Source organism: Ambystoma mexicanum, chromosome 4p, assembly GCF_040938575.1.
Source record: "Ambystoma mexicanum isolate Mex_15411 chromosome 4p, UKY_AmexF1_1, whole genome shotgun sequence".
Lineage (NCBI taxonomy): Eukaryota > Metazoa > Chordata > Amphibia > Caudata > Ambystomatidae > Ambystoma > Ambystoma mexicanum.
Genome location: NC_090927.1, coordinates 657,824,060 through 657,848,692, shown reverse-complemented (window position 1 = coordinate 657,848,692; position 24,633 = coordinate 657,824,060). Strand labels below are relative to the sequence as shown.

At 43.5% G+C, this 24,633-nt stretch overlaps 1 protein-coding gene across 7 annotated transcripts in view; it reads right to left on the bottom strand.

The window, feature by feature from the left end:
• The window catches only part of ADGRB3 (adhesion G protein-coupled receptor B3), a 1,879,974-nt gene that overhangs the window by 1,424,828 nt on the left and 430,513 nt on the right, over positions 1 to 24,633 (bottom strand). The window lies entirely within an intron of this gene.

The window sequence follows — 24,633 nt, the reverse complement described above, 5'->3', positions numbered from 1 at the left end:
GGATGCACGTTGGTTCTTTGCCAAGAGTAGAGATGATCTCGGCATCGAAGAAAATGAAGTCCGGTGCACCACCAGGGAAGAGACCAGCCGCGGAGTGCTCCGTCGCAAGGCACCACCTTTTGGTCGCGGTTCAGGGGTAGTGGCTATCCGGTTGCCGAGGTGCTTCTGCACGGGCAATTCGACCACCGCGTCCTGAGACGAATAAAAAGCAAAGGGGACTGGTTGTTCCGACCAGTCAGGGAAAGAGACTCTCCGGCAGGGAGATCTCCTCTGTCGTCGGGAAGTGGTGAGTCGGTTCCGCAGGGCTCCACCGGAGGTGTCGTCGTGCAGGTCGGCTCTGCGTTACCCTCGTCGGATTCTTAGGTCCTGTGGCGACTTCTGAAGATCCAGTCCCAAAAGCCCTGCTTTTATGCAGAAGACCCCCATTCATTGAGCCTAGCTGTCAATCAACACATGCTAAGTGGTGAGCGAGAACGCTCACCACTTGGGCCAATCACTCCAGAGTGCAACCTGAGTTGGCAAGGCAACTCGGTCCAGGGTGCCTAAACCCCCTCCCACACCCCTGTGGTAACCCAGACAGAATGGCACCACTTTGGAGGGTCTCTGTACAGAGCCCGCCAAAAGTGTAACAAAGGGCTCGACCTTTGGTTTAGGAGTCACAGAGACGAAAACAGACGCCATTTTACAAACCGAGTTCTGGCAGAAAATACCACTCGATAAACCTATTTAAGATAAGTAGATCGGTGGTACGTCAGAGATTAATGAGAAAAAGTATCAATCTCCAACAATGGGACGAGTCCCATAGGGTTATGTTCGGGATGAACATAACAAGTAGTTTCCACTGCCACCAGCCAAAACTCGACGAGGGGGGACGGGACAGTGCCCCCTTGAGTAACAGATCCAGGAGTAATCGAATTACCCCTACTAGTACGTCCACAATAAGGTGGTTGGTACTAGGCCTGTTAGTAAATTTAGGTCTAGTAAAGCCAATGGTGACTTTACATGCCCGGGGAGACAGGAGTCAGTCCCCGGGTATGGAGTCTATGGTGGGGGATCCGCTAGGGCGCCCCCGTGTTACGGCACGTAGGGTGCGGTGTAACACACATAGAAAAACATATGAGACCCTATGGAGTAAAAGACCCCATAGCCCATCGAACACATTGACATTTCAAAAGGAATTACACACATACATGTCCAAGAGTGGGAGAAAAGAGTCTCACTCTTGGCAGGATGGAAAAAACAAACTCCAGAAATCCAGCAAAGCTGCTGGGGGACTCACTAGGTTAGGAAATTCAGCCTAAACAGAGAATTCTCCCTAACACTCCATCATCCTGTCTGAACAGAATTGTACTCCATTATCTGAAACGAGCTCTGAGGGAAATCCCTCCCTGTAAAACACCTCCTCAAAAAATATAATCATTTGTGAAGAGGTTGCTTCTCTAAAAGCTTTCCACTCAACCCATTTTGAGTGATAATCCACCAGAACAATCAAGTATTTAAAATCCTCTCCCAGTTCCTGTATGGGCTCTATTAAATCCACTGCTGGTTTCCTCCAAGGCTCTCTTGGAACACTGACAGGCCTTAAGGGAGCTTCTTTAACAATCTTGCTCTGTTCACTTCTCTCACATTCTTTACAACTCCTCACACACCTCTCTACCTGACCGTCTATTCCTGGCCACCAAAAGGATTGCCTGATATGCCTTTTGGTACCCCCCATACCTAGATGGCCTTGGTGGGCTATGTCCACTAATTTGGACCTGATATCACAGGGAGGCACTATCTTCATTTCTTTTCTGAGCTGAGATCCATCCTCTGACAGGCTCAACTCCTCTTTAATGCAATAAAAAACATCAAATTTCCTCTCAATTAGGTCTTTCCTAGGCCAACCTGTTTTGCTCCACAATTTGACTTGCCCCAGAGCCTCATCCTTAATATCAGCAGATTGCCATTCCTCTTTGCTTATGGCATTGTATACAAGTTCGCAAATACTCACAGTACACTCTACATTCACATCCTTGAAGCTCTCATTCTGTGCAGGCAGTCTAGAAAGACAATCAGCGACAACATTTTCTCCTCCAGGTATATACACCATTTTAAAGTCATATGCCAGTAGGTCAACCATCCACCGAGATATCCTAGGTGATCCTTTAGCCCACTCTGCGCTGCCCAACAACTGAACCAAGGGCTTATGATCTGTCATTACAATAAACGACTGGCCCCATAGAAAAAATCTGAAATGGGCAACAGCCCATGATACAGCTAGAGCCTCTCTCTCCTCCACGGAATAGTTGTTTCCCCCCCCCCCCCCCCACTAAGTGGTCGGGAGGCAAAAGCTATAATATGTTCAATGTTACCATCATACTGAAAAAGAGCAGCCCCAAGCCCTAACGTGCTTGCGTCCACAGCCAGCACAGTTCGTCTGCCAGAAACAAACCCTCCCAATAAAGGTGCTTTCACAATACTATCTTTAATCTTGCTAAAAGCATTTTGACATTTTTCCGACCACACATATTTGGTGCCCTTTTTCAATAGATCTCTCAAAGGAGACGACATAGCAGAGAAACCATCAACAAACTTGTGATAGTACTCTGCCAACCCCATGAACGAGCATAATTGTTCTTTATCTAGAGGTTGGGGAGCACCTACAATGCTATCTACTAAAGACCTTCTCGGAGAAATACCATTGCAGGAGATCTTATGCCCCAAGTAATCCACTTCCGTAACAGCAATTTAACATTTTTCCCTTTGTACCATCAAACCCGCATCCCTGAGTCTGACTAACACTGACCTAAGTATCTCATCATGTTCAGGACCATCCTTAGCAAATATGAGAATGCCATCCTGGAACACAGTTACTTTTTCAAGGCCTTTGAGTACCGTTTCCATTATTCTCTGAAATACAGATGCCGCAGAGACCAAACCAAAGGGCATTCGGTTATACTTAAAAACACCCTCAGGAGTGATGAATGCAGTCAAATGTTGGCACTCTTTAGACAACGGAACCTGATGATAGGCAGCAGAGAGATCAATGATGGAAAATAACTTAGGTTCTCCTAGTGTGGACAAAACTTCTGAAATATTCGGTAAAGGGTGTCTCTCCACCACTATGTTCTGATTGAGGCTGCGTATGTCGACACACAATCTCATTTTACCATTAGCCTTGGTAACCACAACAATTGGAGACAACCATTCAGTAGCTACAACAGGTTCAATCACCCCTTTGCCAACCAAGCTATTAAGCTCCTCTTTAAGTTGTGCCCTCATTTTCAATGGTACTTGACGTACCTTGTGTACAACCGGCTGGGCATTTTTCTTAAGTCTAATGTGATGTTCAAATTCTTTAAGCCTTCCCAGACTCTCAGAAAACACTTGTGGAAATTCCTTGGTCCAGGAATCCCCCACTTCAGCAATGGTGACAGGATTAGGTGCACTAGCCTGTACCCTTAAACCCAACTTCCTCTGCTCCTCCCAACCTAACAGAGAGGTCCCTTTTTCCGCTACAAGGAATATGGCTTGGCAGTCTCTTTCCTTATATGTTATATTCGCAGGATATTCACCCAGGATATTTATATCAGAATCTGCATATCCACACACCCTGACATTGGTAGGGCGAATAACAGCATTGCTCTTCCCCAAAATATTTGTCAACGTGTCTTGGGATATAATGGTCCAAGGAGAACAAGTATCAACTTTCATTATGAGCTCAATTCCATCAACTTGAAACTTATCCACGGGACCTTTGGTCATCCCAGACATCTCTGAAATTTCAAATATGTGTCTTGGGGTGAATTCTTGTGTACAGGATACCTCATGAATGTTGTACCCCTTTCTAATACCATCTTCACCATTGTCCATTGGCTTAAATTCTACACTATTGATAGAGTTACTCTTGCAGACATTAGTAAAGTGTCCTTTATTCTTGCACTTGAAACACTCCGCATATTTGGCAGGGCAGGAAGGATAGTTCACGCTATGTCTTGAACTTCCACAACGAGGACACATATTTCTTGTATTCCAACTTCCTCTCTTGACTGTGGAATAGCCAACTCTTTTCTTTTGATTAACAACACACACAGAGGCCGAGGAAAGATTTGGTTTGTCAATTCTAAGTTCTTTGACATATTCTGAAGTTTGCTCAATGCTTCTGGCTAATTCTACTGCCTCATCTAATTTCATATCCTTTGCAAGAAGTTTCTCCTGAACTCTCACATTATTAGTGCATCTAACCAGTTGGTCTCTGATTAGGGAATCAGGCACCGATGCCTGCCCCAAGCAACTGCTGCGATGAGCCTCGCGCCCGAGTCCGCGCTGGAGGCTCGCGCAGGGGGGGGCCTCGTGCAGGGTCCCTTGTCCAATGTGGTGTCCCTGGGCCCCTTCCAATGATCGCGCCGTGGCATAGCGAGCCCCAAAAGCGCTAATTTGATTAATGCCACAAGTGCTCACCTCCCTCAGTCTGTCTCCTGCCTGCTGTCTCTCAGGGAGAGAGGGAGCCGGAGTCCTGGCGGCGCCACCACACAAGGAGACAATAAAGAGGTAAGTCGTCACAGCAATCCTCGTCGCCAATGTTAGAACTAATGTCCAGGCATGAATATATTCATAAGTCCTTTAATCAGTAAGAGATACAAAGACAGCAGGCACCCCCATGAGAGGCAGGCTCCAACTGACCACACTGGAATGTACAGTAAAATGAAAACACTCTAAATAGAATTACATGACATCACAATATCTCTAATCTGCTAAGTATTAGTCTAATACATGTATGACCACTTAATGAAATATAAAAGATACACCAGAACATGATTCTTAGAATATTGTCAAATGTTGCCATACTGTAAGCGATATTCAATCAACACTACAGCCAAGTCAATGCCTAGTCTGTGATGCTGAGGAAAACCCTTATTGATGGATTTTTATGTCTAGTTCAGTACACTGGATGACCACCCTTGTATAACACCCCCCTCTTAGAATCCCCCTGACCCCCCTGAGCCAAGAAGTAGGTTTGTTTTGCAAATTAAAAGGTTTATTTGAGAATTCGAACAATATATATATATATATATATATATATATATATATATATATATATATATCACACTTTATAATAAATTAATATCTGATAGTACACTTAGACATATGATGTTGATCAACAATGGGTAATCTGGCACTAGCACACTTCTTTACAATCAATGAGGAGTTAGTATAGGATGGATAAAGTAGCAAAAATACTTTTATGATTTCAAGGGAAAAGCAATGAGGAATAAAATGAAGTACAGAAATACTTGATATGATTTTAGCAAAAGATAAGATAATCACTTTTTCTCTGGCAATTCACCCCCCACCCCTATGCAATGTAAGAAATGCAAGGAGATGGAAAGAGGAGCACACAGTTCTCAGGAATGCAATCAAATACAATATGAAATTCAGTTCCCCCAGAAAGCTTAGAGGAAACAGGTAGGAGTTTGAAACACAGGCCCAAAATGCTTTTTAAATGTGATGGCAATGGATGGGAAAATGTGCCAACTGATTTTAATTCCCTCTAGAGATTCAGGGTGAGTGGGAGATGCGTGTTGGTATTAGTTCAGGCTCACTTTAGCAATGCTCTATGAGTTATTACCAAGTTGCAAACGGATTTTAACAAAAGAAAGAATGGAGCTGCTATTTTGACAAGTGGAGAAATTGAGCCAAAATCGCAAATCACGGTAAATTTCGCGAGTGCGTAAATCGTGATTGCGGAAAAAGTATAAGGAGTAGGCTTGTTGGAAATCCTAGATTCTAAGCTTTCAGAGGAAAGTTAAATTTCGTTCCTAGCCCAAACGGTTCCAGAGATACGGACGATTAAATAAAGGTAGTTTTTCGGATTTAAAGTAAACTCAAAATGACAGGTGACAGCTTGCAGCTGCAGAATTGACAGGTGACAGTTGTGCAGCTTTACAAATGACAGATGACACGATTTCTAGGAGGCTGTTCTACTTAGGTTAAAATAGTTTCGATTAGATTATTTTAACTAAGAGATTGGTTCTGCACAGTTCTGCTAGGTACTCACAATATAAATTTGAAATAGGCCTCGCCACGGATCTGGTCAGGTTTTGGACTGGACTCCGGTTCTGGTCTCAGCACTTCACAGTGATCTGGGTCAGCTCTCTGGATCTGCTCACAGCGGTCTGGGTCACTCTGGATCTCTGGTCTGGTCTCTGGCAATTGTTCTTGGCAAAAGAATTCAAACAGCTCGCCCGGCTGTGGAATAGTTTGCAAATGATTTTAAGGATGCTGAGGCCTGCTGAGAAGAGTTCTCAGTTTGTGGGTTTAGGCCCTTTCTCTAAGTTCTGAAGTAAAGTTCGGGTCTTTGGAGATTGATGGATTTGAAGTCTGGATCTCTGGATGTGAAGTCGTCGGTCAGCATGCTCCGCAGCAAATGGAATTGAATGTCTCTACCTGTCCCAGCAGTCTCTTTTTATGTGTTTTGAAAATGGGTGTGTGCCTGGGCCTAGCCAAGCCTACCCCTCTCTACTTGTCATTGGCCAATTCCTCCTCTCTCCCTTGATTGGGAGAAGGAAATGTGAGTCAGAGTGATGCTGTAGGTTTTATGGTCAGAGGAACCTCCCCTTGTCAGATTGCACACAAATCTATTTCTTACCCAAATACATATTTATCTATGTACCATTTTTCTAATATTATAGGTCCAGTTAACATATTTTCTGTAGCACCAAACCATCCGATCCCTGTCTTTGTACGATGTCGTGTCCAGTGATGACAGAATTCTCCCCTTTTCATCCAGATAACGACCTCTAAACCTTTCCAGATTTTACACAAATGTGCACCAGCGATATGGGTTACAGATGATAAAGTATCATATTTTTAACATGCATACATTTGGAGTGAGACCCTATTTTCCGCTAGCAACCCCCCAGAATACACCACAGGGTCCTAACGCCTGTTAAAATGTTCACAGAAAAATCACAAAAATAATGATATTACTTATATAATTCTGACAAGTCCGCACTATGAGTTATCTATCTTTTTAAAATTATGCCCTGGTCAAAAAGGGGTGTGGCTTCCCACATCACATGGTGGAATAACTGGTTTATCCACTTCCCCCAAGCCAGCTTGTTCACAGAGGCACAGCTGCCCCCCAGTTTCTCCCAAGAGGAAGCTATTTTACGATGCCCCCAATATAACATTTGCCTGAGTTAAGGAAGTTTAATTGTTCTGTTCTTTCCAGTTCCCAGGTGCTCCACCCCTAATCTAATCAGAGAGGTGACAACTCCTTTTGGCAAGGGGCAGCAGGATGCAGCTAGGCCTGGGAAGAGTGGCTAGACGGGTTTCTCCTGTCGGGGGTAGTTGTCAAGCCGAATCCAGTTTCATTAAGCCAGGTTTCAGCTAAATGTCACTTTTTGTTCCCAGTTTTCTACATTCAAATCAAACTGACAATTTGTACCTATACATTAAATAATTACTTCCTTCAAGTCATTTCAGAATATAGTTTTACATTCTTCCACCTCTTAGCAAGTCTTTCCTTGGCCTGGTTTTGTTTCATTTGTGCAGTTTTGCACAAAAGTCTGGTGGTTTTAAAATGCCGGCTTTCTGATAGTGGTGAGTACTGGTAATGCAACCATTTTTGGGATTAAGAAAATGAATTCCCCACAGTTCTGAGTTGCTTTTTTGGCAATCAGCATTGCCATTCCCAATGGTTTCAGGCTACTGGGTGTGTAGCCCAATGGTGGTTTTAGGCAGTGCCCTCCTGTGCTCACAACATAGGCAAAAATGGGTGGCAGCCTATTCTTCATGTTTTCCCTGTGCACTCTCTGGGGAGTTCTGGCCATCATGATGTTTTCCATGCCAGTACTGCCCAGTTTTATGGTAGGGCTTGAATGCATGGGTAAAAACATCCCACAATACATAGCTACTCTATTTTGGCTGTGCTTGTCCAGTCACCACCACAAAAATATCTCCTCCTTTGGGGGGCCAGAGAAAGCACCTTCTCTAAGCTGTTTTGGCCTTTGTCATACACCACTAATTCACCTTCACACAGGGGGCCCTGGACGAGGTTTCACTATCCTTTCTCAATTCAGCGCCACATCCGCATTCAGCTGGGCTTGATTCAGCGCCACATCCACTTTCAGGCAGCTTCCATCTTCCAGCTTCCTGCTGATAGCTCCTCCTAATTCGCCTTCCCACAGGGGGCCCTCGGCGAGGTTTCAGTATCCTTTCTCAATTCAGCGCCACATCCGTATTCAGCTGGGCTTGATTCAGCGCCACATCCACTTTCAGGCAGCTTCCAGCTTCCTGCTGATGGCTCCTGCCAATTCCTCCTGGATGGTGGCTGCTCCTGCTGACAGCTCCTGGATGGTGGTTGCTCCTGCTGATAGCTCCTGCCAATTCCTCCTGGATGGTGGCTGCTCCTGCTGACAGCTCCTGCCAAACTCCACTTCCAGTCACTGTTGGGGGTCTTGGCTTCTGCAGGGATCACTACAGACATCCCATCCTCGTCGCCATTGTAAAGAAGCCACAAACTTGGTAAGTGAAAGCCAGTTTATTTGGAACAGCTTCAGTAACTCACTTAAGACCCCCAACACAGGCAGCATCCAGGGTAGAACTGACTTCACTCCAGAGTAAACATCTCCAAGCACACATCATTCCAGAATGGCACAGTAGGCATAAATCCATTCTGGAATTACAGATGATGTGCTTGGCATAAACACAGCTGAAAACCATAGCAACAAGAAAGCATGCAAAGGTTTAGCTTTATACAACAAAGCATACAAAGGTTTAGCTTTATACAACAGTTAGGGTATCCTCTCATCAGTGATCTGAGACCTATGGGTGTGTAGCGCTATAAAGGAAATACATTTTTATTAATAGTTTTTATCAATTAATGAAAGCCAATGCTTGCTCCTGAGAGTCCTGAGATGGAACATGCACTGTATGGAGTGCCATTTGGGGTTAAAAAGAGCCGCCTGAATGCGAGAAATAAAGAGGCCAGAGTGATTTGGGAAATCCCATTGAAGTATAAGGCCAGCACAGAAATGGGGATGTCAGACATGAGGCCTATTGAACCAAAAACAGGCCTAAATCTCAAAGGAAAGAAAGTGGGCTTAAATCCCAAAAGTGGGAAGATATGCACAACACATTTCAGCAAGGAAAAGAAAGACATGTGGCTTACAATACTGTTTTAGAGCTGTTATTTTACTTAAAGAGACAGCAGTGCACACACTGGGGCTCATTACAATACCGGCAGTAGCCACCGATATCTTGTTTTTCTGACGCCCTCAAAAGGGCAATTACCTGGTCATTACGGGCCCGCCGGACCCGGTAATTGCCCATTTGTGGGCACCAGAAAAAAATGCTCCCCATTCCTATAGGGCTCAATGGGAATGGGGAGGTTGGATGCACCGGCACCATTCAGAATGGTGCTGGTGCATCCGACATGCTCTGCTCACGGGTGACAGGTGGGAAGGCAAACGTGAGCAGAACTCGTAGTTTGCCGGTCCGATAACAACGGTACCGGCAAGCTTACTGGTACCGTTTTTACCAGACTGGCAAACTTATAATGATGCCCATTATCTTCAATGTAATACCAGATTGTGCTCCAGTCATCTAAAGTGAAACCGAGCTCATTGCAATTATAAGAAATAAAATAACTTACTATTTCCTCATCCAGGTGACAGTATACTAAGAGAGGTGCCCACTAGACTTTCAGAGTTTGAACATGGTTTTCTCATAAAACTGCCCTATACATATGGATAATCCAGAAGTAATATTCAGGTATTTTGCAACTGTTTGATTAAAGAAGTACATTACACCTGGATGTAAGGCCCAAGTGCCTTATAAAATGTCATGTAAAATGCATTGTGTGTGAGTTTAAAAGCCATTTCTTGCAGAATTTTACATACAGCCAGTCATTTATCCTAAAGATGAAACCTAACCTCCAAGACCTTTCCTCTGCTGATCCTGGAAAGGGAGGTCTGGTTGTCAACCATCAATCCGGGCCATTGCTTAAAAAATAGAAATAAACACTCTGCTTAGATTTAAACCATGGTGGAAACAGATAAGGTCATCCCTGTTCTTCCAGCAGAAGTGACCTTGAGGTCACAATCCCATGAAATGTCCATTAGAGTTGCAATCAGGGCCATTACAGGCCTTGAAGGTGGAGGCAAATATATGATGATCCCGCCTCTGGTTCATCACATGTTTAAGAGTAAATGCAACTTAAGAGAACAAAGGAAAAGGCTGTAGTTGAGTTAATAGAAAAATACCTTTTATTGCATACAAAGGTTAGCATATATGCCACAGCAGTCATTCCAGACTTTTATTAAAGGTGACAGTAACCCCCTTTGAATTTTTGTGTGATAAACATAACTAAAGTTATTAATGAAAATTTGATTTAGGCCTTCCCTTGATTCTGAGAGATGTGAAAGTTGTTGTGAGGGTATAGGAAATAATTAACATGGGAACTATGAAGTGGCACAATTTTCACTGATACGGCTCCTGAGTAAATTAAGAAAAAAACATATTTTTGCATAGGAAGGGCATGCCAACTTCAGATTAGCATAATCATATTTGCCTTAAAATATAGCTCTTAAAAATCTATCCAGACATGTAAAGATTTGAAAGATTAGGGTACTTGTCATGTTGATAGATTTTTTGAGTTGAAACAGGCTGAGCCCACATTTCAGTTTGGGATGACAAAGGGTTCTCCTCCCACAGCTTTCCTAACTCACACACCTCATCTTCTTGTCATATTCGTACACAGGTGGGAGTTGGGTAGAAAAACTCAACCAATCCTTTTTGCGGGAAACATAACAAGTTACTGATGTTGTTTGCACTATAAGTAAACCAGTTTGCATCAAAACTGGGCTTTTCCCACTTATTCCGGAAGGTAACCTGCTACTGAACTCTTGCAAGAAACCTCCAAGCAGAGAGGCCCCAAATCTTGCATTGGAGACAGGGACCAGGAGACATAGAAGCTGGCTGGAAACCTTTCAGGAGCCAGAGGAGCCATTACAAGGCCTCTCCTGTAAGTGAAACTATCCCCAAAGCCATAGATTGTGTATTTTTTAAATATTGTTTAAGTTATTTCCCAACAGCAAAATATCCTGTTTGTCTGTGTAGATCCTTAGCATATTTAATTAAAGTAAATCAATTAATTCCCTTATATAAATAATGGGATGTGTTTTGTTGGCATTCAAAACTAACACACTCTTCCCAGTGTGTTTTTGGCCGGTAAAGACATAAAGATTTGCCAGAAAAATTAATTCCAAAACTCTGTTTCTACATGAGTGTGCAGGGTGCAAAATAAAATTGCCCCTTTGTTCCCACTGTGCTCTGATCAAAACCACAAAGCCCAGCTTGTTCTTTTTAGGTGCGGCAAAACTAATGTTCTCATTGCTTTTCTTTCCCTCATATTGCATCTGTGGTAATAAGTAAAAAATACAATTTTTCCCCTTGAATTCCTTTTTTCAAAGAGTGCATTTTATCAGAATCCCAAAACGATTTTACCATTGTGTTCCCACTCTCTGCCAATGGCCTTCAATTCAGAGGGGCCAAGTCCAATTGATGTTTTGAGGGTGGTGGTTGCTGGGAAAAACATATTATAACCAAATCAGCAATCACAGTTGTCTTGAATTGTTCTTTTCCTGTATTGGTCGGTGATTTGAAAAGAAAGCTGCAGGAAATTGTGACTGCATATCTCAGTATTATCTCTGTGTTGGTGCAATTATGGAAGTCCTTTTTGTTCTTGTGTTGCCACAGCATTATTGGTTGATATTAGTCTATTTGTCAAATTTGGTTTAAATTAATCAATACATCTATATTCATACTACACGCCTGCCTGGTTCCTAGTCCATTGTGGCACCAGGTATTTGTTGGGAATGGGTCCGGGACGGGTTGGAGACCTTGCCAAACTGAACCTTGACAAACGAAGAGTGAGTTATTGTGTGCCTCATTCATTGGGGGAAAGGAACTCCCTGAGTTGAGTGTGACCGTGTAATAAACCACGAAAGCTAAGAGCAGCACTTTTAGAGACTCTCCTCTCCTGAAGACCACCCACCTGTCGTCTTCAGGCTTTACTGGTTTATGCCAGTTATTACAATTGAGTATTCCTCCCTAGTGGAACTGCATCAGAGGGTGGTGGACCAACGCCCCTCATCTGAGAAGGTGCAGACCAAAAGTGGTTGGACAGAGTTAACTGATAAGGAAGGTAAAGAACTTGTAACAACTCATGAGAGACTGGAAATACAGGATAGGGATGGATTGATCATATATGAGCCCATTTTTCTGACAGGGGGTGGGAACTGCTAACCGGATGTGTTGTTATAAGTGTGGGGTCAGAACACAGCGATGGTATAAAGGCAGTTGAGGTTCAGGGCGGGTCGGGTGGTTGGGTAAGCGGAGATGCCGTCTGTTTTTGGCTTGCAAGTCCAATAAACAGGGCCTGATGTGTCCATTTCTTTCAAGCTTTTTAGTCGTCTCATTGTTTCACTTTGATAAGGTCATTGGGTTTCTTGGTGCTGAGACTGACATAATAAGGATTCTTAAATAATAATGTAAGAGTGTTGCAACATCCTGCAGAGAAGTCTAAAGTATCCTAAGAACAGTGTGGCAGTTTATGGAAAACCTCAAAATAAGATTGAGAGGATCATATGCCTGAATATTTCTTGATTCAGATAATTTCACATTTTTGTAAATCATATCCATGCCATTTGAGTACTGGACTTAATGATTAAAGTCCAAACAGCTAAGTCTAAAGTAATGGCAGCCACCTGTTCAACAAAAGGGAGATTTTATTTTCTAGAAGTTAAACTGTAGTTAATGCACACATATATTTTCAAAATGCATATTCATAATTGCTTAACTAGAAAACACAGCCCCTGGGTTTAGGAAATATAAGTCTACTTTGTTAAGCAATTAAAAGTAAAGTGATTACAACAGAACGAAAACGTGAAACTTTTAACTGTGCCTTGAATTAAAGTCAGAATTTTTAATATGATGCTCTCACAGAGAAACGAATAGCAAGATTAATTGTAGGTTAAAATTGCAGCTGCATTTTGTAAAAAGCCCCATAAATCGAAACAGAGGTTTAAAGAAGTTGGCATGAAATCAACACAGAGTTTGTAAACAAACTATGAAGCATATTTTTGAAGAGGAATGCTTTAACAAGTACACATTTCCCAAAATATATATATTTGAACAGAAATGTTTAAAGCAGGAAGTACATTTAAAGAATGATAAAAACTGAAAAGTAACAAAAAAGTAAATACAAACAATAAAAAGCAAAAAGGCCAGAAACCATTACATACACAACATGCTGCTCCAAGCGTGAGTAGCCCCACCACAGTTGCACGTTGCCAAGCAGGTGAGTTGACACGACTAGACAAGCTCAGTGAAAGTTTAGGTTAGTCACGAGAAGCAAAAACATATTTCTGGTAACCATCTCCAAATAAATTAACTAGAAATGAAAACTATTTTTATGATAGACTAAACAGTGCATACACGAAATGTAAAACAATGAGTGGCATCTCCCCTTTGACGGGGAAGCCCAATGTCTGAAACAATGTAGAGGGTCTTGCTTATCCTACATCCGTGACCCACAAACCCAAATAATGGGTTACGAAACAGAATAGATTGAAGTCTGTGAGTCCAGAAACATGAGGCCTCAGCACCTTTACCAGGAATCCAAGGCCATACCCAGAGGATGTTTGGTAGGGCCGGTCAGCATTCCGTGATTCAAGCATTCCAACTGTCCAAGATTAACTATGGTCTGCATCACTCAGAAGAGGACATTTACGGACGGGTTAATAAACTAGTGCAGAGATATAGTAGTTAATTAGTAAGAAGAGCTTAGAGGGGTAGTGAGTGTCAGGAGACAAGGAGCTTTACATTTAAGATAGATCAGATTCACCATTTGTGACAGATTGAGTGATGCGAGGTGGGTGAACAGCACAAGTGCTGCCTGTTGAGCTTATGGAGAGGGACTATCTGAGAGTGAGTGAATGAGACATGTGCCACTTGGAGACTCGAGGGAGGAGGAGCAGAGAATCCCTGAGGGCAGCTTGTGTGAGACTCATGAGATGTAGGAAGGTGGGAGGAATCAGTCTATGAGAAACATATTTCAACAACATGCCTGGAGCACACAAACGAGACAGAAGCATGTGGAGGTGTGACGTGTGTGGTATTTTCACATATGCAGGAGCACTTGCTGTGTTCATTGGGGATCTCCGTTGTAGGTCTCATCCATGTTATATTACACACCCACTGGCACAAATCTGCCTGGAGGACATGAACCAGTACATGTGCATACATGGCTATTGCATCACAATGATGAGCACCCATCAAGACTGACAGTTCAGTCCACTGCCCCAGGGGAAGAAGCGGATAAGGGGGTAATCCTATCTATTAAAGATCAGGGAAGAACAACACATAATGTAATTGAACAGTGGGAGGAGTTTGGAAATGACAGGACTCTAGCTCTTTCTCCCTTATCCACTGATAAGACAGACGATAATGGCAATGATGATAATGATGATGACAACATGGATGATGATCAGGGCACATATTGTGATACATCAAAGTAAAGACTGGGGCGTGAAATGCTGCTGGAAAGTAGTGCTACTTAGGAAGATGAGAATAACACCACAGATACAGTGTATGTAGCAGTAATACATGCGTCCCACCTAACTATAATCAGTCTTCAAGAAGCAGCCTTCATTTCAAAGATCTTAAACAACATCACATCAGTAGGCAGTATAACACCGCCACTGCAGAAACTACTGCACACACATGTACTCAGCCAACAGTAAATATCAAATGTGTGGCAGCACTTCCATACATTTCTTTTTGAAAACACCAGATGTAGCCACTTGCACACAGTGCTGAAAACAGTGTGCCAAGGAAAGGCTGCTCATCTATGTGGTCCCACATGCTGCGGCACCAATGCACACACATGGGAAGTTACAAAATGCTACTCCTAGTGCTCCAGCACTACATTGCATACATCCCCCATTTTGTCATGTCAGTCTTGTGGAGTCAATTGAGTGGGGACAAAATCACACGTCACATGACACACAGTGCCTGCCTGATCCTAACTTGTTTATAATATTGGCAACAGACAGCTTGTCCTGCTCCTTTGGAGAAAACCCTGGGTTCCAACAGCGTATGAGAAACTGCAGCCATCACTGAGAATTGACGTTCTGCCATTGTTGCTTGTAACGAGGTACTGGATTTGCACTCTCATGTAATGACCACAGGTCGTCAGGTCGAACAGCAGTCTGTGGGCCAAACGATTCACAGTGTGGGCATGTGGACCAATGGTCAGAGGATTGATTACATGGCCATCACTTCACACTGGGTGGGCTTTACTTCCTCTACCAGCCATGAGAGATCCTTTAATAATACAAGGCTGCAGCAGGTGTATGCAGTTTGACAGCAGGCAATGATTTCAGGGTGTAAACCACAGTGGAGTGGGAATCTGGGAGAAGATGGAGGAACTGTGCATAAGGGCATGTGGGCTTTGTTGCAGCAGACAAAAGAGTCAATGTATTTACTGGATTATGTTTTTGCCAGACATTGCATATCCCCCCATCGTCTGGTCACATGCTTTCTTTTATAAATTGTCAGTCTGTGAAAGCAATGGTTGCTGTGGGATATTATACCCAATGTCACAACACTAGTTTCAAGTGTACCACAAGTTGCCGCTGCATAAAGTGAAGATATCAGACCCTTTGAAACTCTAATGTTCCTATGTTGGATAGGCTACACGATCAGTTAAAAGCCATCAAACATTACTGCAACATTCTCAGCATTGGTTTAGATAGGGTATTTCTGACACCATGTCAGTGGCAGCTAAAGTCTGAGCTGTTCTTCAGCCTTTCAAGGAGACCTCCAAGTGGGTTCAATGTAACAATGTGTCCTTCAGTGAGATTCTCCCTCCTGTGTACCTGCTTGAACAGAAACTGCCTAATATGTTCATGCCTGTGCATTGGGAGACACGGGTTTGGAACATATGGTAAGAGTCCTGAGTTCATCCTTGTGTGGTCATTCTTGGTAATTGCATTTCAAGGCAACATCGAGTAACTGCTGTATTTCTTTATGAACCCATGTTTAAAAATGAAAGTGTCCACTTTTCATCCATAAGTGTCGCGGGAGGAGGAATTGCAACAAATGTGCAAAGGTGCAAAGATGCTTTGCTTAAGTGGTTCCCACACCAACTGGAAACAGAATGGAGGAGCAAGAAGAGCATTAATCAGCCCAAATGTTGCCAGCTACACCAGAAATAACAATCTCAAGATTGATGGCATCAATGTGCAGTACATCACTCACACTTAATGAAAGCTTTGTGAGCAGTGTATGAGTAGCCTTTGGGGAGAAGGCCTTGCTGGACACCGTCTTCAGTGACTAAGGGATCTTAAATAAAGATGGGTCATCAACAGGAACAAGCAATGGACCATCATTTGCACAGATGTCTGATACATATCTACTGTGCAATTCACCTGTGGAAAAGGGTGATAAGCCAGTACAGTATTCGTACAACCAGTGGTCAGTCTTGCCAGCGACATGGATGAAGTTTGCTAATGAATTGCTAAGCCAAACCCCCACAACGGTACAACTTGAGACATTTTAAAGTTTAATATGGGCTATTTTCTGTAATCACGGTGGAATACCCTCAGCATTGCATGTAAAACAATTGATATTTGTGACAAACTTTAGCAAAGCCAAATGTTTCGGTTTTTGTCTAGGTCTGATATAGGCATTTACAAGACACTGCCATAATGGTGTTGCATGAACATAGATGAAGAATGAAAATGGCGTGCTTGGGCACAATATATGAGTGCTGGGGCATATGCTTGGAGTGCCTGGCAAATGCTTAATAACTGCACACATGCCAAGTTTTGCCAATACCTTAGTGCAGGAAACAGGGGAGGGGGGGCATGCCTATTGTTTATAAATCAAGTGGATGAAGGCACAATTGCTTAAGTCATTTTCATTACACCCGGAGCCACATCATTTACAGCTGTAATTACGACATTAACCCAGATTACAGAGTTTAGGAATAACACTGGAAGACCCTATACACCATGCAGCTTGATGTGCTTTGGCTATGGGGGAGTGGGTGGAATGGGCTATAGGGCAATATCATGGCAATGAAAAGTGAATGGCTGGGGTACAGGGTGGGTAAAGGCATAACACCATCCACAAGCTTGTACACTACCTCACATCCCATCTCTATATTCAAATGCAATAGATACAGCTTATAGTTTGAACTAAAGCATTATCTAATTGCCAACACTCTTAATGGACAGTTACATCATTGCAGAAGAATACAACATGACATCTATTGAAAGCAAACATACAGCTTGGATGATGGTGATGGCTTACTTGGTGCATGTTAGACACTTAAAGGTGGATGGGGATTATTTCATGGTGGGTCTCGTTGTGAAACAGATAGCTTTAGTGGCGAGTTAGAGGCTGCAATGAGTTGTAGACTAGCTGACGTCAACATCAAGTTGCCTTTTGCACCAGTGCTGTTTTTGAGTCCTTCTGTTGGCATGATCACAACTGTCATTTGTCACTGGCTATCTCTCACAGAATGCATCCATCCTCAAAGGTGTTCTGGGTAGAATGCATACACCCCCTAATATTTAAGAGTTCTTTTACAGAGGGCCTCCCCCTCAAAGTTCACTGTCTCTCCCATGGAGTTCAGCTACCCTGAAGGTCCTTGGGCTCTACCATGGAGCATTGTTATTCTCATTTGTGTGTAGTCTCTCTGAACGGGCAGTGACGCCCTCAAGACTTCCTCATTCCTTCCCTGCTGCACTCCCACTTAGATGAGGGAAGGATGGGATAGTGCTTTCAAATGCCACGGAGTCCACTTCCCCCTCTGAGAGGCACCAAGAAATGCAAACAGAAGGGGCCTATCTGCACAGCACATCACCTGTTCCAATGGCAGTTCAGTTGTCACCCCGTGATGGCCACCTGAGTGTCAGGTCAACGTACTGCACACCTAGGACAATGTGGTCTGTGTGAATGGATAAATGATCTGTGGCCCCTTGGACTCCTGTGCATGACTTGCTCCCTCTGCAATGGCAGGCACAAAGTAAGGCTCCTCCTTTTCCATCTCTTTGTCCACAGATACGTTCACTACGTGCTGCAGCACCCACACAGGTCGGTCTTCCCCCTGAGGCTCGTCCTTAACATGATGCTCTGCCTCATGGGCCTTCCACATCCTTGCCACGTTGGGTGAAAACCTCATACACCTCTGCAATGGACACAGCCAGACAATATCCTTCACTTGACACATGAGGAATATGCCTATGTCCTATTTCCGCACCACCTGCATGCCCATTTGCTACATCACATGCCGTGCCTCCTTTCTGTTCTCAAATGGGCCCCCACAAATGACCTTGCAGCCTCCTCTACTCCTTACCCATTCCCTGTCGTCACCCCACTAGCTTAGACCCCTCCCCAAATCAGAGGCTCGGCAATTCTCGTTTGCCTATGCCCGTAAACCATTGCCAACTAACAGCTTGTGGTTCCACCCTCCTCATTAGTCATGAGGAATTCTGCCCCTGCAAGAGGAGAAATGCAACTTCTCCCGTCTCCCTGAAAGTGATATGGGCCTTTTCTAGAGCCTCGAACTGCCTATAGGAGATTCAGGAGATGTGACTGGCTGAGTTGAGCTAATCAGCCCTAGAGGAAATTGGCTGAACAAACTCTCGACAAATCAGTCAGAGATTGGACCAGTCTGATAAAAGCTTCTAAACCTGCTCAAAATGCTACTAACATCTTCCAATTAGGTGCCTGTCCTGTATAGTAACTTTCCCCAAAGACTAGCAAAATCAAAAAATGAACAGAACGTTAGATGGGCCTTTTATGGAGTCTTCACCTGCCTTCAGAAGGTGAAAGGGGTCTGTTTTGCAGAATGAACTTGACTAATCAGCCCTGAGATTGCACCCCTCTGACCAGTATTAATCAATGTGTGGGACCTGGTAGTCCACTGGGAGTTCGACCTTTCATTTGATCTGGCATACACTCGTGAGATGGGACGCATTTCACAAAATGATTTGAAGGCGCTGCAAGTCACATTTTAGGATGTCTGTCCAGGCTTACTAATAATATGTCTCACAAACATAAAGTTTACTGGTACTCTGTTTTGAATTCAACTGTATTTAATGCGTGTTATGGCTCACAGGTATGTACACTTGCAAAAACAAAATCAATCCTTCGAAAAACCTTGCTGCTACGACCCTCAGATTATCATATTCAAAAATGCCAACATGAACTAGGTTCAGAAATAACAGACTTGTTATCATCACTAAAGTAATGACGCGCATGTGTGCGACACCTAATTGATGAACCCAGTTGTGTTACATGGTCAGACCTAGAAAAACAACATTCTGCTCGTCCTGCACATGCATGCACACACCTGTATCTGTGGCTGTGTGAGCAACACTCTCATGGGTATGGTACACACTATCTTGTTCACAGTTCTCAAGGTACATCTTAGCATGCATGGGAAAGCCTTCAGTGTGGACAGTGTTCCTCAACTTCTCCCTTCACACAGTAACTAATTCATGGGAGACCCACTTATAGTAGAAACAGCACGTGACTCCACACCATTCATCATTGTCCCTAAACATTTGGATATTTCCTCATACAAATGAAGCCAGTCCGGGCTTCATGAGGAGCACAGCCAAGGATGTGTGAAGGATGCAGCAAAGGGCCCATATACACACAGGAGAAAAGGTGTTCAATTCACGAGTACACAACACTGTAAAAACCAGTCACAACTAATATCCAATTCAAGACCCTCAGGAGCCTGAAGGATCGACCTAAATACATTAAGATGAATGCATGTTGACCTAGTGTCCCCATAACACTAAGCCTTGGTAATACCTGATTCATATGTCTGGTTGTGTTGTCCGTTTTCTGTGCACCCTGAGGCCTACAGGCAGGTGGCGTGTAAGAAGAAATAAATAATAGAAATGCCTCAGATTTTGCCACACTGGCATCAGCAGCAACTCTTACCCGATGCCCCTATAACTTGCCTCTATGTTTCCCTCAAGGGAAATGATGATGCATGTTTAATCTCCTCGTTTATTACGAAAAACATGCACAAAACCTCCTGAAGGTACCTACCAAATCCTAATGTGAAAGAGCTGTAACATCACGGCGCGTCTTTCTGCCCGTGCATTGGGACACACCGGATGGTTTTCGGACTAGCTAATGTATGGTACCGAGACACACCTCGCAGGTCCACATGCCCTTGGCATCCAGCCATGGAATAGACTTGCATTCATTTGATTCTCACGAAATGCTGATTGCATGGCAAATTCACCTGAGCGATAGATTGCCACCTCGCTAAGGGGACCGGGCATTACATGGATAACATGGATGTCTCTTTTAGAGAGAACTATCACTGAGAAAATGTCCAATATGTTTTCTTAAATACGTCATCCGCATAATGCCTGGAGCAAAAACCTTGGGTCTTCTTACAGTCGGCCCAAATGACCGAATCAGCATGGTCCATATTTTTAACAGAAGGTACTGTAATTTAAAAGCATTGAATTAAAACGTGGTTATATAGGGATAAGTGGCCCTCTGATTCCATGTGGATGTTTTAACACGGTGGCACCTCAACACTACCACAACAGCACAGCATTCGGCTAGCTTGTCGCCTCAGCTAATGTCTTCAAAGAGTTCCACACTTCATATATTTTGTGGCAGCTGAAGTGCAGACTAAGAACGATTTCCTTGTATGGTTCCTCTTTGCAATCAGCCTTCCCAGCAACGGCTCCAGCACATATGCCATCTTGCGCAAAGCAGCTGGGCTTCAGGTGGCTGCATTATGAAAACCTCCTTCACATCATTAATGACTCAATTTCCCAAGCAATCTCCAGGGAATCGCTTTGAAAATACTCCTTTGGTGTTCAGTAGTCTACGAAAGAGATTGGTTCGATGAATGTGTACAATTGGGGGAGTTTCACAGAACAGGGTTCTTGGGTGATGGTTTGAAAAATGTTTGATCATGTCCCCTTAATTGCACGCAATTTGAAAAACTGGAGGTATAGTTCCTAGTGCTGAAAGCCCGCAAACCTAGAGACATAGACAGCCAATTGATTGACGGAATGGTGAGCCGTGTTGCCGCAATCCCCACTAAATTGAAGCCATCTTGCGTTACCATGCAGGACCCCATTTGCACTGCTGGAATATGTTGCAATATCACTGCAATAAGTGTGTCACTCCAACAACATGAATGAATGTGTCATCCTCACCTACCCTTCAATACATTCAAAATAAGGGCCACCTGCGAGGAGCACAACGAGAACAAGCAAGACAAATGAGGGAGGTCTCGAACAGCATGTAAAAAACATAAAATTAAATCTAAGAAGACAAAACCAAAGGGGGCTTCTTTTTTTAGATCTTGCTCATCTCTACAAAACCACTCTCAGAAATGCATTTCATATGGAAATGTTGTATGTAAACATACTGGAAGTCTGGAGATTGGCTGAAGGTGCACTGGGGATGGGAAGAAGTACAAGCAGCATCTTGATTTAAAAAAGGAAACGTGTGTCCTTTTTCAGAAACCAAAAACAATGGTGTTCCACCAAAGCCCCTGCATGCAAACCATCAGTACCCAGGAAGTCCCACCCCCTCCCCACACCACTAAAGTCCCCAACCCTCCTGGAGGGAACCCATAGATAAAACACTCCCCAGTACCCAGTTCTACCAAGATCACACAAAAAGAACAACCCCTCATGAAGAGCCCGCTCCACGCATCTTCGTAAAGAAGCTATAAATATGCCTTGTTTTCTGTACCTTGGTGTGACACCCCCCATTTCAGTCCTTCAAACCCCTTGAGTGTTACCACCGTCCTGATACATGTACTTGGTCACAAATGGAGACCTTTTCAAGTCAATATTACACATCGATTCCCTAAGTAAAGATGCCAACTTTTCCACAGAGAATAAAAGGCGGGCAACCCGCAGCCAGTTCTCTTTTGTGGGAAACCACTCCCCCTTCCACTATCATAGCAACGTCCCCTTGCAGCCAGCGACAAATGATGTGCCATGTGACCCAGCTGCTCCAACCATTCGCCCACCTCCTCTAACCCATATAAAACCAGCCAAGGGTTCAAAATCATCTTCATATCATTCAGGGCTTGTACCCAAGACAGAACTTCATTCCAGTATGTTTGCCCTTCCCTCATGTTCATCAAATATCCTAATAGGTTCCCTCACTCCTACCAACCATCAACAGAGAGAGTTGGCACCTTGGTACATAGGGGACAGTCCGGCTGGGGTATATTGCCATCTATGTAACAGTTACATGTGTGCATCTAGTATAAGGACACTACGGTGTTAGCCACTCAATGGGACATAGTTCCCCTAAGGCCATAATCAACCTCTTCTTCCAAATCAAGCTTCCACTGTTCCTGCACATTCCAGTTTTCACGGGGGACTGATGCTACCAGTATGCCATACAGTTTAAAGTTTCATTAATATACTTATAGCCAACAGGCTGTGTATATACAACCAATAGTACAAACATTAACAATACAAACTCTAAAAAATGTCCAGTGCATGGTACACTCTTACAACATCTACAATTTTTTCAAAGGTATGATCACACAGTTAAAAAACATGCCATACAACGCCGAAATTCTCCCTTTTCCCTCCCTACATGTCACTAGAGCGTGTTCAAATGGCATCAATTCTCCTTGCAAGTTGTCCCTGCACTTATGATCCAATAACACCCCTTTGAGTTGCAAATATTGAAATACCGACAGTGGACCTATACTTAGCAATTCTTCCAGATGTGTCATTTAACCAATCTCCCCCTATGCCCACAGTTGCCCAGCTTTTTCAAGTCTCCCTCTGTTCCTTGAAACGTATTCGGGTCAGCAATGCTATCCCTCAGAGGAGGTGTCCATATAGAACTTAATGGGGATGCCTTGTAGACAACCACCTAGTATCTGCCCCCCCCCCACAAATCCAACAAAATAACCAATATTGGGTGGTCTCCTATTCGCCGGGATAAGCTACCCCTTGGGACTCACAGCCAGTCTGCAACCCGTTTTAATTGTTTACCGTTGGGTGAAGTGTTATCTAAGTGGTCAGCATTGTGCATCCAGGCCTACTGTCCTTTGTGTGATGCAGAAGAGGAGGACTTAGCACGTCTCTTCTGTTTCCCCGCGTAAATAATGTTGAGGAAACAGGCACGTTTTAGGCAGTATCGTCCAACACTATATTTTCTATTAAGTGTGGAATCTCCTACAACGGCTTGGGCTTTTCTGTTTTTTTTCACATAAAGCCTTTTTAGTAAGACAAACGAAACTGAAGGAGGAGACACAAAAGTCATGTTTGGATTAGCTGGGATAGGTTGATATTTTAAGTCTGCTTTCCCCATACCTTTAGCATGGAGTTTCAGTGTATGTACTCTAACTGTGGCAGAAATGATCTTTTGTGTATCCAATTCATAGGGTGTTAAGTGTTGGCCTGTGATTATATCCACACTTTGCACTCCAGCTACCTTATCTATTTTGGGATGGGTACTTACATGAATTAGCAATACTATAATTCATAATAATGTTCTTGAGATAGATATATCAGGCATTTAATATGTATTCTCTGCTTTCCTGCCCTGGGTTTAAACAAGTATAAATGCATCTATTTTTGCCGATGGTATTACCTTCCGATTTTTCACCATGCTTGTCAATTTTTATGGTGTTGATATATGGGTTTTGTATAAATTATGGCTGTTGTTGCTTTTATGGGTATTTGTATCCGAATAAAGTATTTTTGACTGACTGATTGACTTCCTGTTTATGTCCCCCAGGAAAGTGGCAACATTTGAAGTAGAGGTACCTGAGGAGGATATTCATTTTTATTGTGTTTAGGCAAGCGATCTACAATAACGCCTTCCCGCCTCACCTCCCCGTGTCCATTTTGATCGCACCACACAACCCCTCATAATTCATTTTAAAATTCTCCTTAATATCCCTAGACACATGTAATCCCAAACACCTGAGACTCCTTTCTGCTTTGAGTACACCAGATATATCTAGAAAGGTTACAGTAGTCTGTTTAAGCTTGCCTGCTGGCATATATGTGGACTTTTGAGTTAGTTACCTTAAACCGTGAGTCTTTCCAATTTTTGCCAATCATTGAACAAATGTGTGGCAAGGAGTACGTTGGATTTCCAAGCTACAACAGTAGATCATCTGCAAATAGTGCTTCCCTGCATGTGAAGCCCCCAAACTGCAACCTCCTGTCGAAGCCTTATCACTAAAGACTCCATTACCAATGCATATGGCAAGGGTGAGAGGGGACAAACCCTGCCGGGTACCCTTCTCCAGAAATATGTCAGTGGAGCAAACTTCACTTACCGCCACCTTCGCCATGGCAGTGGAGTAAACCTTGGAAATTCACGTGATCCAGTGCGGTCCAAAGTCAAACGCACCTCAGGAAAGACCAACTAACCATGTCAAACACTTTTTCGGCATCCAGTGTCACAAGAATCGTGTACGCACGAGCCTCCTCAGGGAGCACCAGAAGATCAATGGTCTTTCGTAAATTATATGAGCACTGTTGTCCCTGGAAAAAACCTGCTTGTTCCCCATAAATAAGCCCTGTGAGGCTTTCT